Genomic DNA, 14214 nt, shown 5'->3' with positions numbered 1-14214 from the left:
AGAGGCAGTCCTCCTTCTTAGCCTCATGGCCCCGGCATCGCCTCTCTCTGACCTGCTCACAAGGAAGCGACATCCTATTGGAAGCAGACGGGTAAGCCAAGAAGTGCAGTCCTATATGGTAAGTGAGGAGTGGGTTGGGCAGGGAGCAGGGTGGGAGCGTGCAAGGCAGGGAGGCTCCCCAGGGGATGGTACCCAAGCCAGCGCTTGGCTTCACTCCTCTACTAAGCTGTGGAAAAACTCGAAGGCAGGACTGAACCTAACTCATCCTCTTCCTTCTTTTGAAGCTGGGCTCACTGCTTTGTGCCTGGTAGACACCCAATAAATTCCACCTGCAGTGAACTGGTTCAACTCTTTCAGAGTCATTTTTCTCTTTGGGGCCACAGTTTTGGAGCTGTGATGTGACGGGAAATCAGGGACGGAGCCAGCATCCTGGGGCAGAGCCCTGGCCGAGGGTTTGAAGGATTTTCTTCATTATTGTACATTTTCCTCCCATTGGAGGTGATTGAAGCTGGAAGCTCCACATCCAGTTGTGGGGCCTCACCAGGAATCTCCCCAGACATCAGGGAACCGGATTTGAGACCCTGCCCTTGGTTTCAAGCAGGACTTTAGGATCACTGGTGGGGGGGGGGGGCGGGGTTTGATCAGTGAGGGATGGCTCGTCCTTTGAATTTCTTCATAAAGTCACATGCGAGGAGCGAGGGGGATGAAACTGAGCAAGTGAAATACTTGGCAGAGTGTCAAGAAGGACTCTCTGGGCAGATCTGTTTGCTGTGCCCCAGAGGGAGGGGCTGCTGCCAGAGTCGAGGGACGCCTGGGAGATTCTGGTCTCCAGTCAAAAAGTTCCCCTTGCAGTGCCTGCCCGGTAAGGCCCCTAGGCTCTGAGCATCTTCTGCCCTCTGGCCTCAGATTGTTCTCCTTCATTCTTACCTTCTTCTTCTTCACTCAGAGCTTCAGAATGGGGACCCCACACAGTTCTAGGACCCATAGGCTGCAGGGGAAGGCTGATCACAGGGATGTCTGAAGCAAGAAATCCTGGCAGAGCAGGCTAAGGACAGGGCTGAACTCTCAGGGGGACTCACACAGACCAAGGGAGGCTGAATGGAGAATCAAGGTTGCCTTGCTACTTCCCCTGGGCCATCATCTCCCTCCTAGACGGCAGAAGCTCAGCATCCTTAGCCCCGCCTAAGCTCTTGCCAGGACCTGGAACGTACAGGGGTGGCAACGCATTAGACTTCATCCTGCATTCTTTCGAGGGCCATCCTCCAGGCCACGCTTCAAACCAGGCCTGGCAACCAATTAGTGGATGGTGAAATCAACAGAGTGGATGGAGACCCACCTAGCATTAAGAAAAAAACCCACATAGAATCAAGCACAGTTGAAAATATCCTAGTATATCTCAGGAATAACCGTATTACTCTGTGAAAACGTGTTTCAGTTTTGTGTATGGTATATAGTATACTAAATGTGGGTTGCAAGGTGCAATGTATTTCTTAATGCGGGTCAAGTAAAAATAGAGCATCTCAGGAATCGCTGGGGGATCCAGCGACTCCTGGCGGGAGAAGCTGCAGGTCTGACCAGGCAACTTCATGAACTGTAAATAAAGATGCATAAACCATCCAAAATGTTCCTTCCCGGAGACCTTGGGTGGGGTGGGGGTGGGGTCAGTGGAGGAGCATTGGCTGGGAGTAGGGAGGCTGGGGTTCTGAACCTGGATCTGTCGAGTCCTCCCTGTGAGCCATGGGTGCGTTGCTAACCCCTCTTCCAACCTCAGTTTTCTCCCCTCTCAAATGGGGAGGTTCCATTGTGTCTGTGTGAACTGCTGCCCTCTGGTGGTGAACTGTAAGATTGCTGATTGGCGTGGAGCTGTCCATATTCTAGGTGAGCCTCACCGCGAGGTGGAGTGTATAGAACCCCACACATGTGTTGAGTTCTCCGCAAAGGCCCCAGCTGCTCAAATACTCTGCCAGTTGAAATACTCCCATGCGATAGTGTACAGTACAGATCTTTCACTCAAAGATCCATTTGTCCATGAATATTGAATAACCTTCCAAATTGTGTGAAGTTCGGCTATGGGAGACTTCAGGCCGTGAGATTAAGATAGCAGCCTTCACCAGCCTGGTCAGCTGCTGGCTTTTCACAGTGTGGGAATTCATTGTGGGGTTGAAGGTCAACATTTCTGGGGTGGCAGCGTGAGGACCCTGAGTCCTAAGATGGTGATGTATCTTCTTGACCTTTGCCCACAGCTGGCCTCCTTCCCTGCAGGCATCTTTACCAAACGTCAACTTCCAGGGCCGAGGGCCGAGGCTTCCTCCCAGGGGAAATACCAGGTAGCCAAAGGTGTGAAGGGACCCACCTGCTTTGGATCTCTTTGGATCTCTGCTTAGCTGTATGCCAGGCATCCAGATGCGCCTGCTAGGCCTGATCGTATTTTTTGAAGCTGCTGAGAGTGGGATCAAACATTTAGAACATGGAGTTTGTCTTGCCACTTTCTTCAACCTCTTCTTTTTTTGATGGTATCAGCACCTATTTGCATCTCCAAGGCTCTAATTAAATTCCCTTCAGTCTTTGACCCAACCTCTTGCAAGAGAAGTGATTTTCCAAAAAATTTCTTACTTAAACAGCATGCTGCATTGTTCTGAGATTTATGTCTAGAGAACTAAAAGAGGACTGAATGTTCCTGGCATTGTCTCTGGATTTAAAAAGGTCAATTGCTGGCGTGAGTAAGGCATCTTCAAATCCCCCAAAGCAAATATCTTGGATCATTGCATTCAACAGGTGCCTAATACTTGTCTGTGAAAAGGTTGGAGGAAAGAATGGGTGGAATCGCAGCAATGGCCCTTCAGATGAAGCTTCTGAGCTCTGAAGCCACAGTGCAAACCCCACTGTTACACAACAGGACAGTGACCTGGGGCCAAATCAGGGTGCTTTATCCACGAGGTTGAAAGACCCAAGCAAACATTCGACAAAATGGAGTTAAACACTTTTCAAAACAATCGTTTAGAGTATTAGACCACTGTCTTATTCTTATGGGGGGTCTGAAGGGCCTGCCCAGAATGGCTTGGTTTTGAGGACATTACCGGTCAGCCGCAGCCAGGAAGTGATTAGCGAGTGCCTGCTCCCCAGACGTGGTCTGACTTCTGGGCTGAGTTCAAAGCAGAGTTCTTAGTTTAATAATAATACAGGATTAGCTTTCCTTTACAACTCCCCATGCTGGATCTATTTTGAAGAAAACGCTGCAATGTCCATGGAACTTTGGGGGCACAGTGAAGACTTGGAGAAAACATTTAGTGCATATTTGCATTCTTGTTCACATCCTCTCATAATGAATCATGGAGAAAATAACCCTCCCTTAATTCTCTTGGTGGGAAATGGTGGTTATTTCTAATGGGAAGAACAAAGCAGGTCTTGAACTCCTCCCATCACCAATGTGCTGAAAGGTGGTTCCAGAGCTCACGAAGGATACAGGCTTGCGTTCACTGATTGCCAGGTCATTTAAAGGAATCTGATTAAAAGTTCGGAAGAAATGCTAGGATTCTACAGAATAATTGTCCAAAGCTGTGGACAAGTACTGATGGTAGCATGTGAGAAGATTTTAGCCCAGATATGGGTGAATATTTTCATTTCAATGGCATTTATTTATTTTTAAAATTTATTTATTTATTTATGGCTGGGTTGGGTCTTCGTTTCTGTGCGAGGGCTTTCTCTAGTTGCGGCGAGCAGGGGCCACTCTTCATCGCGGTGCGCGTGCCTCTCACTGTCGCGGCCTCTCTTGTTGTGGAGCACAAGCTCCAGATGCGCAGGCTCAGTAATTGTGGCTCACGGGCCTAGTTGCTCCGCGGCATGTGGGATCTTCCCAGACCAGGGCTCGAACCTGTGTCCCCTGCATTGGCAGGCAGATTCTCAACCACTGCGCCACCAGGGAAGCCCGGCATATATTTATTTTAACACATATTTAAAAGATATATAACTAGCACACCTGTGAGTTCTTGACTATTTTAGGAAAAGACTAAAGAAGCTATTTAAGTGAAAACCAAAAAAGAAAGGAAAGCGTGTTAATTTAAAGAAAACTAATAATAGTGAAAATTGTGAGGCTGGTGCCTAAACAATGAAGTTTGCTGAACAGATTGAAAGCAAGCATTAAATTTTTGTAGTGTTACTAGAAGCAGTACGCAGATGCTGGAGTCTTGTTTGGAACAAATATTCAGGACTTGGGGGAAGGCTCAGGGACTGTGGATGTGCTTGGAAGGAAGCCTTAAGGGCACAGCCAGTCTTTTTGGTTGTGGGGAACACTTGGCTCCAGGATCTTTCTAGAACGAATCTCTGTGAGTCCATCAGTGAAGACCCCCAGCAGGCAGTGACGTCTGCTCAGGAGAGCAGACCTTCTCTCAGACTGAGCCTGGATCTCAGAGGGAAGCTGATAGCTCCAAAAGCCTTCCCGTCTGCCCACCTGCCGGGGATGTCATTGCCTGGCCCTTGGAGAACCTTCCACCAGGGCTATCACACCTCACAGTGCATCAGAGTGGAGCCCAAACTAACAGGTGTACCTTCTACTCACCACCTGGGCATGCAGGCTGGCATGTGAGTCCACTGCATCTCCTTCAGGATAAAGACAACAAGGGGAACAGGCTCTTGTCTTTAATCACTTTTCTGAGTCTTTGCTGATAGGGGGGTGTCCTGGGCAGGGTGCTTAAGAGGACAACTTAACTGTCGAGGCGTCTTTTCTGTGGAACCTCAGTCGTGACTGGAGAATCCACTCCTGAGCCTGGCCCTGCTCGGGACCCTGGTTTTCTCAGAGAAGGAACTCAAAAAGTGCCCAGAGCTGGTGCTGGGGATGCCATTTGGTGGTCTGGGAGTTGCTGATTGCTTTCTCTGTCACAAAGCCTTTGATTTCCATCGGCTCATGTGTACACATGTGGGTATTCTTGGTGGCCTGACCATTGAGCATAATTAAAAGAAATGATTGGCTTTCTCTTGATGCAAACATCTGGTTTTACTTGAAACAAGATGACTTAGCTGTTTCAGAAACATTCTTGTAACCCTGGATTCACATTTTCTTCTTAAAATATATATTTTCTCTGTTAGGGCAGCATGTTAATGTAAACACTCCGTGTAACTGACAACCGACAGTTTCAGAGCGTGTGGGGCTCTAAGCACTGGAGGAACCGCAAGAATGATTGCGTTTTTGATTTGATCACTGGAAATCTGTTTCAACAGTCACTCTGATTTAAACAATTACTCTGATTTATATTCCAAACGCTGTAATTTGCAGAAAACGTAACCATGTGAGGACATTTTTCTAGAGTATGTCTTGGCAACTTTGTTTTGTTGTGATGTCATTCCTTCAGCTTCAAGGAAGTGCTAGGGAATCCAAGAAAGAAAACGGGGCCTTTTCTTTCTGATGGGCTTTCTGGCCACCAGGGGGAATATTCTCAAGTCTTACCACTCCCGGCCCCTGAGGCCAACTCTGCCGGGCTAAGAATGCCATCCAGGACAGAAGGAGACCCCAGGTTTCCTGAAGGTCAAAGAGTTAAGGACCAGGAGTAGGGTGATTGGTTGTGTAGTCACTCCCACCATCTACGGTTAAGGAGGGCAGGTGGGGAACCTCTTCTTGCACCAAGTTCATTCTTCAAAGCCCAGGTTGGCAGAGCTAGAAGACGGACAGGAGGTTTAATCCCTTCATTGCCCAGAAAGGAAGATCCAGAGAGGGAAAGAACACCACCCAGGTTCTAGAGCAAGTGTCAGAGCCAAGGGAAGAACTAGGTCCTTGGGTTTCTGATTCATGGCAAGATTGAATTGTAGGCATGGAATGGCAAGTTGGTTCCATTTTATGTATGGAGAATGTGTCTCAGTAAAATGAGAATACAATTGTCATAAATCAAAAAAATTAAGCAGCCCATGTTTTGTAGGGTGCAGCTTCAGAGAGCTAGTACTCAAAGTATTAGCTCTGTTTATCCACCCCACCCCGCACCCGCCCGCAACACCACAGCCAACTACCGCAGCTGGTCAGTGCTGCTGGAGAAAGAGCCACGGAGGGCAATTCCCTGTGGCCTTGCTCTGCCTGCTGGCTTGGTGACAGCTCAACCGCCATAGGCACTGAAGGTGCTTGTTATATGAGGTAGCATCATGCCTATGGGGATGGCACCAAGACCCTTGATGGTGCTGGGGTGCCCAGCCTCTCTAACGGCATCTTCCTAGACCATCTGCTATGGATTAAATGTTTTGTCTCCTCCAAATTCATATTTTGAATCCTCAGTGTAATAGTATTTGGAGGTGGGGCCTTTGGGAGGTAATTAGGTTCAGATGAGGTCATGAGAGTAGGGCCCCCACAATGGGATTAGTGCCCTTATAAGAAGTTGAAGAGACCCGATGCCTGTCTCCCTCCTCCCTCCATGCCACCCCTTCTCTCCTCCACATGAGGATATAGGAAGAAAGCAGCTGCTTGCAAACCAGGACCTTCACCAGAACCTGACAAGGCTGGCACCCTGATCTCAGACTTCCCGTGTCCAGAACTGTAAGAAATAAATTTCTGTTGTTTAAGCCACCCAGTTTATGGTATTTTGTTATAGCAGCCTGAGCTAGGACACCATCTGTCTCCAACCTAGCCCTAGCCCAGGAAGTAGATGATTCTCTTTAAAGTTCATCTCCTTGATAGCTATAGGCTTAGTTTTTCAGTAACTCCTTAAAATCACTTATGTGGCTCTTATCACTGAGGAGCTGTAGGATATGACAAGTTCCATCTCCACCTGGAATCTGCTGTGTGATCAAGAAGGGGTCTGATCCTTGGCCATGCTCCAGTGTCCTCTCAGTTAAATGAGGGATCAGACCACCAAGTGCTGAAGTCTCTTCCAGCTCCACTACTCTTTGGATCTGTGACTCTATCATTTTTGTTTATATGTTTTTCTTATTTAAACAGTGATACGGGCTAATGGTGGACAGTTTTTCCCACTTGAACCACATACTCTTTGAGGTGTGAAGTTCATCATGTGTGTCACCGCTCCCACAGAGCCTGGAATGGGGACCTTCAGCCAAAGACATGCTCACAGCCTGCCACTCCTCTTGGGACTGTCCTGCTGACACTAGCAAAGACTGTTGTGTGCTTCTGAACTACGTTGGTGTATGTAGCTCTTGCACGATGAATGGGAGCCTACAAATACTCAGCTCCTAGTACAAGAGTCAGAGCACAGCTGGATCTCAAAGATGGTTTGCTAAACAGCCCTGGATTGGCTATTTGACCAATATGTCCTGCAGTAATAAGTTTATCCATGCTAACCACACTGATGAAAGAAATTGTTCTTTCTTTATTTTCCTAAAACTGATCTGATATTCCACATGAGCTCCCACACACAGGGTGGTGAAAGAAGAAATAAAACTAAATTTTGGTCCAATTGAATAATTTCAAACTGATTCCAGCTCTCTTGTCTTCTCCTTTCTCTTACTCCATATGGCATTTGGGTGTGGGAAGAGGGAATACTATGTTCTCAGATCCCTCAGGCGTTGATGACCCTCCAATTTCTGAGGCAGTGTCCTTTGGTCTGGTCACTGCTTGCCTTGCTGTCTTTGATGGCTGAGGTCAGCAGCCGGTGAGACATGTGACTTTACTTCTCTATCCTCAGTTGCCCTGCTTGGCTGACTCAGGGTCTGCTGCATCCTACGTCTGACTCTGACCTGAGAGGTCTCTGCAGTGGGTCATTATTCCGCCTGCCATGGCGATCCATGCAGACACTCTGGCTCCCAATGCAGTGGCCATACAAACCCCCCTTGGAGGGCCTGTGGGAATGTCTGGGTCCCAGACACGCCAAAAGGAAACTGAAAATGGCTCAGAAAAGGTAACTCAAGCTTGGTCTTCCCTTGGCTCTAGTACGCTTCACAATTAACTTTACTTTGGTGTGGTTGCTGCCATGTTGGTACAGGAATAGACTTTGAAGTGAAATTAACCCAGAGTCCCAACTGGGAACCAGGACAGGAGACGCTTCTGGCTTTCCCTCCGATTATTCAACATATTGGAGCCTCTTATCTCACTCCCTGTCTCTTCTGCTTGTTCCCCCTTCTCCTCCTAATCCCTCAGGACTGGGAGGGGTGAACTCCTAGCTTTTCCTTCCTCTGTATATTATCCTCTTCCTGAATTTGACAGCAAGTCTCATGGCCTGTATACACTGTAGAAAAAAATTCCATAGTCTGAATTTCTTCAATTGCTACGTGAGTCACTCTCAAATTTACACTTATCTTCTGCCTGAATCTCTATCTATTGATCTGTCTGTCTGCCTGAATTGTTTTCTCAGTCTTTACACTTGGATATCTAATAAGAAGCTCAACCTTAGCATAATCAACACTGTAACTGTTTGGCTGCCCTGTCCCCGTATCTGTCCCCTATTCCAAGCATTTTTCATTTTGGTGACTAGAACTGCCATCTACTCAGTTGCCCAGACCACAAATTTTAGAGTCATTTTTGACTCTTCTTTCTCTCACATTCCCACGTCTAATCCATCAGAAAATCCCATTGGCTCTAATTTCAAAATATATCTTGGACCCAAAACATTTCTCATCATCTCCATGGTTACCATCAGCATCTACGCTACCATTTCTCCCACTTGGGCCATGGCTACAGTCTCCTAACTGGGATTCCTTCTTCTACTTGTGTCCCCATAGAGCAGAGTTTCTTATCTGGGGGTGATTTTGTCCCCCTGGGGGTACATTTTGCCATGTTTAGAAATACTTTTGGCTGTCTCTACTGGAAGGTGGGAGGGTGCTACTGGCATCTAGTGGAGAGAAGCCAGGATGCTGCTAGCAGTTCTGTAAGATACAGGACAGCTCCCCACAACCAAGAATTACCTGGAGGCTTCCCTGGTGGCACAGTGGTTAAGAATCCACCTGCCAATGCAGGGGACACTGGTTTGAGCCCTGGTCTGGGAAGATCCTATGTGCCACGCAACTAAGCCTGTGTGCCACAACTACTGAGCCTGCGCACTACAGCCCGCGAGCTACAACTACTGAGCCTGCGAGCCACAACTACTGAAGCCCACACACCTAGAACCCATGCTCCGCAACAAGAGAAACCACTGCAGTGAGAGCCCGTGCACCGCAATGAAGAGTAGCCCCCGCTTGCTGCAAGTAGAGAAAGCCCGCACGCAGCAACAAAGACCCAACACAGCCAAAAATAAATAAATAAAACAAATTTATTAGGGAAAAAAAAAAAGAATTACCTGGCCCAATATTTCAACTGTGGCAAGGTTGAAAAACCCTGCCAGTCTCCCAACATAGTAGTCAGGGTGGTCTTTCTTAAGTATAAATTAAATTGTGTCACGCCCGTGCTTAAAACAGTGTGGCTTGCTAGTGTAATAAGAACAAAATTTAAATTATTTATTCTAGTTTCGAAGGCCCCATAGGACCTACCCTCTTTAGACCTCCCCTGTTTCCTATTTCTCCATTCTGCTCATTTACAATCCTCCAGCAGCAATGATCCTTCGTCTTTCTCTCCAATTTCCTGAACACATTCCTGTCTCAGGGCCTTTGCACTTGCTGTTACTTCTGTGTTCTCTAGATTTTGCTTGGTTGCTATGTCATCACTCAGGTCTCAGGTTAAATGTCCCCTCCTCAATCAGTCTTTCCTGACTTCCCTGAGGACCACAGGCCCTCTACCCACCCCTGCAAAACAGACAGACACATCACATTACCCAATGTTATCTTCTTAGTATTGATCAATATCTGATATTGTATTACGTTAGTTTATTTGTGGTCTGTCCCCCCTAAGTTTCTTGAGGATGAGGCTATTTTTCTAGAATGGACAGAGAAGGGCTCAGTAGATATTGATGACTGCATGCCTGACTGATTGTCAGTATGTTGAATAGAACCTAAAGAGATTTAGAACATCTTTTCTCTCTAGTCAGTGCCTAGCTTTCAGGCCTATTGTCTTACTGTGAAATCGTATTTCAATAATATGAGCTGAATATTAACTCTTTTTCTATGCATTCCTGCTATACCATTACTAGCCACCCCATACCACTCCACCCAACTAATATATACCTTAGCTGGTTAAGGACTAGGTCATGCTCAGGGGAATACAAAAGAGAAAAAGTATTACTCTTACAAATATAAACAAAGTGTTCAATCTATTATTAAAAAATCCTCCACTTCTTCTAGGAGGCAAACCCCATCCCCCTCTTTCCTCCCAGTGGGTAACAGGATGGGCCCCAGCTGGTTGCCTTTTTGCTCTGGTCTTGGTAACTGAACGTCTTTCAGTTGCTCCCTTCCCTACAGCACAAACCTAAGGCTTTACCTAAAGCTTTATCCAGCATTTCCTAAGGCTATTTCTACTTTGGTGAAGAGAATGCGTTCCCTTGCACAGTAGGAGAGGAGGCTAAAATGCAGAAGTGCTGGATTCTCAGGAGCCGTTTCAAATACTAGACTCCCTTTTGCCAGTGTAGAAGCTGCCGAGATTTCACAGACACAGGAGGTGAGGTCGTGGGAGTGTGCCTTTTGTGCATGAGTGCGTATCGTGTGCACAGATCTGCATGCGTGCATCAGGTGTATATCTGTGCTTGTGACATCCCAGAGGTCACAAGATCAAAAATGGGAAAGGATATTTTGTGTCTCGGCCCACGGAAGAGTAGTGGGAAGAGTGTATTCATGTCATTAATCTAGCATTAGCCACAGGAGTTAGTAGCATTTGGCTAGATGACAGCTATTTACAGTTTTTCATCATTTATTTGCAAATGACCTGGGTTCAAATCCATTTAGTAGTTTGATTTGGAAAAGTTACTCAATGCTTCAGATCCTCAGTTTTTTGATCTGTAAATTGTAGCTGATAATTCATTTATGATGGTCCAGAAAGTACCAAAGCTCAGTCTCCACCATAATAAGACATCTCTCTCCTGCCCTCCCCTTGCTGGCTAACAAACACATCTGCTGTTCTTGCCTGAAAGTTATGGCGTCTTTATTACCCAGATTGGGGGATGTGGGTGAGGGGAAGACATGGGGGCTTATAGGATATCCACTGCAAAGGGCAGGGTGCTGCTGAAGGACAGGGGCCCAGCCAGAAAGGGGAAGTGGGGCAGGAGTTGGAGCCTGTGCTCGCTTAGTTGGGAGCCATCGTTTTCTTACCCATTAGGGATGAGGGAAGAGAGAGGATTGGGGACATCTGTCAAGCATGTGAAACAGGTGGTAAGAGAAGGAACTAGGGAAAGACGATCTTTGAGAAGATTCTCTCTGTTAGGATGGTGATGCCACTTTGGTTTTTCCTTGAGGGACTACAGTGCTGATTGAGTCGGTTCTTCTATCCCTTTGATGTCTCCACAGAGTTTCCTTTGAGTGTGGCATCATGCTGAGACAATTCTTTCAAAAGCAGAACCAGAAAACCAGACTTTGTTCAAGTTAGAACCAATTTGCACTGTTGTTGTGAGGATTAAATGTGATTTTTGTGTGTAAGTCTTCAGCACAGAGTCTGGTAAATATTAAGCACTAAATAAAATGTAGCTCTAATTAACATGCTAATCACAGTCTTATCTCTCAAAGACTAACTTGACTCTCAAGAGTTCGCAATCTCTTTTACGTAGCCCTTAAGACCATTTGCCACTGTGTTACCTGTTGTGGATTTTCCCTTGACAACTCCTACCCCAGGCTCAGAGCTGCTTATGAATCTAAGACTAACTTCTGAAGGTCACTTTAACATCCAGAGAAATGGGGCTCAGCTTGAAGGATACCTTAGTGATAACTGGGTATCACAAAGGATAGATCCTTCGGAAGTATCTTTGGGCAGCAAGGGAGTGACAATTGTAATGGGGAGTTGACGGGTTGGTTGGGTTCCCAGTCATAGGGCCGCTATAGCCTGGTGAGGGGTCCCAAGAATGCCAGCCAAAGCCCCTTCCCTCTGCCCACTCACCTCACTCCTCCCCAGTACTGAACTCTAATAAGGCCCAAGCTTGCTCTGTGGCTCTGGGACCGTGATTTAGTTCTTCCCAATCCCACACGCTCGGGGTCAACAAGGCATAAGGCAGGTGTGGCCGACTTTTAAAGAGAAATCGCGATGGCCCCAGGACCTACACAGTGTCTGGCCCAGTGGAAGCACGCTTTACCATGTTGTGACCGGAAGGTGGAGAGAGGCTTTCCCCAGCCGTTGGCTACCTTTCTCCCCACTGCAGTGCTCACTCTCTGCAACCCCCCTTTCACTTAAAGCCCCCCTTCAGGCGCCTGCTGCCTTGTTCTCACCTTGTTCTTTATGTGCTGGTCTCAACTGTCCATTCATCACCAGGGCAGGACGTCCATCTCTTTTCATCGGAAGCAGTTTCACAGGGGGGTGAAGAGTACAGACACAAGTGCCAGATGCTTAGAGTAGAATTCCAGCTTCACAACTTACAAACTGGTGACCCTGAGCTAGTTAATCTTTTCATGTCTCCACATCCTTATCTGTGAAATGGGGATACTGATAATGTCTGTCCTGTAGAGTTGCCACAAGCTTAAATGAGATAATATGTATTTAATTCTGCCTGGCATGTAGTGATCGCTGTGTAAGTTTTGTGGGGGTAATGATGGTGACGATGATCATGGTTACGATGATGCTGGTGGTGGTGATGGAGGTTGTAGTGATGACGGCGATGGTGGTGGTGATGATGGGTACATCTGCTCACTGAAGCATTAACATAAACTCTTCCTCTGCCATTACAAAGGGCAAGTGAGTATTCCTAGGCTGGCCTCATACCTGGGCAAGGATGACAGTCAACCTCTCACGTGATGTCAGCAGGTACAGAGGGTCCTGCCCTCCTCTGCTGCCTGACAGCTCCTCCCCTATTCTAGGGATAGTAGATGTTAGCTGGAAGATTTCTGGGCAAGATTGCAGTAACTTCTCCCCCATCTATTTCTGGCTATGCTTTTGGGGTGAGATTGAGCACGCTGGTTCCTGATGTTACGTGGACTCAAGAGTATGAGCTCCTTGAGTTCAGGGCAGAGACGTGATGCTGTTTATCTCTGTGTCTCCAATCCCAGTGAGTCCCGGAGTGGTGCTCTATATAGACTGCATGGATGGATGGATGGATGGATGGGTGGGTGGATATGTAATGAAAGATGAACAATTAGCAATTTTTCAGGGCATTTGTTGGCCGCCTGCAAGGTGAATGATGTTTGGCCCCTCTCCCTGATATCTGCCCCCTGAGGGATGTCTCTGGGGACAGGAAAGGTTGAAAAGAGAACAAAAGGAGAATCTGGGAGGGGGCCATAGGGCCATGCTGGGCCATGGTCAGTATTCCATGACTGATTGGGCAGTGAATAGATTTGAAGAAATGAAAGTGTTCTTGGAGAATTATGATGCTGCTGACAGGTGCCTCCACGGATGCCCAGGTCTGCCCCTTGTCCAAAGAGACTCGGATGCGCAGGGTGTGGGACCTGCCTTCGGGGGTTGCCCATTTTGGGGAGGAGTCTCATCATGAACATGTGAAAAGTAAAGCTTCATTCTAAGCTTTCGGCTCAGTTGAGGGTTATTTGATCATAAGAAACAAAAACAAAAACTACTCAAATGAGCTTAAGCAAAACAGGAGGATAAACAGTAAGCAGAGGGAGGGGCTGAGAGCACTGCCAGGCTTCACGGAGTCTGGAGAGTCTCCAAGGGGTGCTTGTCAGACTATCTGTGTCTCGCTCTCTGAGACGACATTGTCTCTCTGCTTCTTTCGGCTCCAGGTTCCTTCCCTGGAGCTTCCTCTACGAGGCCCTTCATTTCTGTTCCTTCAGAATCTCAGCTTGCCCACGGCTTTGGGTTGCCCTGACACCTACTCTGGTCCAAACTATGCATGACCTTGAGAGCCTCAAACGTTTTTACTGCAGTTTCTGTCTCTCTTAGTTCAAATTCTAGAGAGAAAGAAAACGGAGAGAGAGAAAGGTTCAGCCTGGCTGCTTCTCTCTCCTCCACCCCAGTCACTAGGCTCACAGTAGGGCTGTAACAAAACTCAGAGGAAAGGGGCGTGTGCAGTGGGGACATTTCAGCAGAGACAGATGCAAGGCATGCCACAAATGTACGTGGAACGAATGAGAGGGAGTCTCTGGAGTTGTGGCTGACTGGTGACATGTGGGAAGGGCTCCGAGGTGACAAACCCATCCAGCGCTTAAGACTCTGTGCTTTCACTGCTGAGGGCCCGGGTTCAATCCCTGGTTGGGAAACTAATAGCCCACAGGCTGTGCAGTGTGGCCAAAAAAAAAAAAAAAAAAAAGAGAGAGAGAAGAGAGTTGGGCGTT

The 14214-nt window shown here is 47.3% G+C and overlaps 1 long non-coding RNA gene across 1 annotated transcript in view; it reads left to right on the top strand.

Moving 5' to 3' along the window:
* Window positions 1–14214, top strand: part of LOC125960903 (uncharacterized) — a 38352-nt gene continuing 24138 nt past the window's right edge. Inside the window, exon 1 of the long non-coding RNA XR_007471055.1 lies at window positions 1–118. This is a non-coding gene — a long non-coding RNA (uncharacterized LOC125960903). The remainder of the gene's footprint in view (window positions 119–14214) is intronic.

This window comes from Orcinus orca, chromosome 13 (genome assembly GCF_937001465.1).
Source record: "Orcinus orca chromosome 13, mOrcOrc1.1, whole genome shotgun sequence".
NCBI classification, from domain to species: Eukaryota; Metazoa; Chordata; class Mammalia; order Artiodactyla; family Delphinidae; genus Orcinus; species Orcinus orca.
The sequence above is the reverse complement of the archived record's forward strand: the minus strand, read 5'-3'. Positions and strand labels throughout refer to the sequence as shown.